The following is a 2,864-nucleotide window of genomic DNA, read 5'->3' on the forward strand; positions in this document are numbered from 1 at the left end:
TTTCCTATGACTTTAATCTTGATTTTTACTTCTGAATTTGAGTGTTGTAAAAGCATAATTTTGTGCTAATGTTCTTGAGATTGCATGTGTAAAGGAATTGAAGTTAGTTTTGTTGAATTTGAGTATGTGATGCTTGAATCCTTGCTTGGGTGTTTGATTGAGCTCTAGATAAATTTTTAGGGTTATTTTCATGTCTTGAATTCAGATTTTTGAAAGTGTTTGCAGCTGGAAAATTGATTGAGTTGGTTGAGTTGAAGCTCAAGTTTTGAGCTTGAGTTCTTGTTGGAGAAGTTTGATTGTTGTGTTGTTGAATAATTTGAAATTAGGGGTTTACATGTTGGAATTGTTGTTTTAGCTTTTGTTGTGATGATTCTTATCTCGTAAGAAGTTAATTTTGGGTATGGATTGATTAAGGTTCGAATATATGGTAAAGTGGGCATGTTTAGACCTTAAAATCTGGTTTTCCGGGTTTTTCGAACCCAAGGCCGCGGCCGTATCTATGGTCGCCGCGGCCATAAAACCCGGCGAGCCATCTTTTTCCCGAATTTGTTTTGGCCATAACTTTTGACTCGGGACTCCGTTTGGGACGTTCTTTATACCGTTGGAAAGCTCTTTTGAGCTCTATGTGATTATCTGTATTTGAAATGCCATGAATTTATTTTATGAATGTGAAATCAGGGGTTAACCCTATTTGTGAAAATCCGGATTGTGTGTGACTAGGATTACCTAAGCACACAGTCGGGAGCACCGGGGATTTGGAATCTCTACTATTGCGGGACAACAAGTAAGACAGTGATTAGCACGTAGAGTATGCGCAATGGCGCTTATGTTGAGAATGATATGCATGAATGTTAAGTAACCGGGATTAGGGTTATTACCCTAATAGGAACGGTCTAATAGCCTAGGGTTATTACCCTAGTGATATATGTGTATAAATGCCATGCTATGTTAATTGAAATGAGATTTAAGGATTATGTGCTCAAGGCATAATCAGGTTGGACTCGGTACTCATAACCGAGATGAACCGCTTCTAAGGCCTTAATGTATTTAGACGTGTGAGAGTAACACGTGGGTCTACGTCACGTAGATTTAATTAGATGTGTGAGCGCAACACATAGGTCTACGCCACGTAGACATAATTGGGCATGATGAAATAATGATCAGGTCTGTGCTATACGTACATATGTGAATGAGCATAATATATTTGTTATGATTTATCTTGTCTTCTTGGGCTTGGCTCACGGGTGCTCTACTGTGCAGGAAAGGGTAAGGCATTAGCTGATCAGCCATGAGTTTCAGGAGCAGGGCGAAGAATGTACATGTTCATGCCACTTCAGACCAAGCGGGTTATGGGTCTAATAGTGTTGACTTTTGTATTCTGTTTTGCCGCTTAGGTCGGCTAGTAAGAAAGAACTTGTAATAAGTTTGTAAATATTTTTGGGATCCCAACTATTTTGAAAAGTTTTAAATATATTACAAGTTTATTTTCGGTATTTAATATAAAAGTTTAAATTCTGCGCTATTTTAATTAGTAATCCCGGTTAGGGGATTAGGGCTTTATAAGTATTTTGGGTAGCGTGCCTAATTATTTAGGGCGTTACAATTTGGTATCAGAGCGCCAAGGTTTTTAAACTTCCTGTAGACCGGCCGAACATGTACATTCGTCGTCAGAGATATGCTCGACTCATGGTGCAGTAAGTATTGAGAGTAAATACTTGATCGTATGTGTGATCATCTGTTTACCGCTTTCCATTTTAGGCAGTATGCAAGCATCTAGAGTATGTATGTGTTATGTGATGCCATGCTATAAATGCTATTTGTTTATGTAAATATGTATGAGGTAAATAGATGAGTTAGGGTTTAAGGCAATAAGTGCGTAAGTGTGGTATTGGTGCTTAACTCGCTGGGGTTGTTGATTACAGGGGTACTAGTAATGGACCCTCCGCAATCATCTAGACCACGTGGCGAGCAAGTAGAGCCCGGGGTTACCCAAACCGATCCACCAAGATCAGCCTCCACCTCCGCAAAATCCGGGGGATAATGCGGGGGCCGTTAATGCTAATCCTCCTGCTGACTGGCAGCAGATGTTTCATGAAATGCGAAGTGTCATACTTCGTCAAGAGGAAGAGTTGCAACGTTTAAGGCAACAGGCTGCCCCAGTGAATCAAGGGTTACCACCAGCTCCTGTGCCAGTGGTGGGAACCAAGGGTATATTATGCCGCACCGGGACTCTGTGTTCGAGCGGTTTGTGAAGGCTGCAACCTCCGCTTTTCCGGGAGGCATTGATATTATTAAGGCCGATCAATGGATGAGCATTGTTACCCGTATCCTCGATAACATGGGGGTGACGGAACTGAGAGGGTGAATTGTGCGGCCTTTATGTTTCAAGATCATGCTCGCGTATGGTGGGATATAGTGAATCAGACTCGAGATGTCAGTGTGATGACATGGGAAGAGTTCAAGAAACTTTTTGAAGAAAAGTTTTATAACGTTGCAGTGAGGACTTCACACCAAGAAGATTTTGTGAAGTTGACTCAGGGGAAAATGTCTGTGGCCGAATATACTCTGGAATTCGATCGGTTATCTAAATTTGTTGGTGATCTGGTGCCTACGGATTTTACCGAAGCAGAAATATGTTCGAGGACTAAATGCTACAATTAGTCGGGACTTGAAGATTACCACATCACATGACACTCTGTATAAGAGAGTGGTAGACTTGGCCTTAATTGCTGAGGAGGCCGAGCAGCAAGTAATGAAGGAGCAGGCTGCAAAGGATGCCGCCATGGCATGAAACCCTCCCCGCTGGTGGTAATGTCGGTAGGGGACCGGACGGTGGCAACCACGAGCACAAGCGGAAGGCCGAG

This window comes from Cannabis sativa, chromosome 2 (genome assembly GCF_029168945.1).
Source record: "Cannabis sativa cultivar Pink pepper isolate KNU-18-1 chromosome 2, ASM2916894v1, whole genome shotgun sequence".
Classification (NCBI taxonomy): Eukaryota; Viridiplantae; Streptophyta; class Magnoliopsida; order Rosales; family Cannabaceae; genus Cannabis; species Cannabis sativa.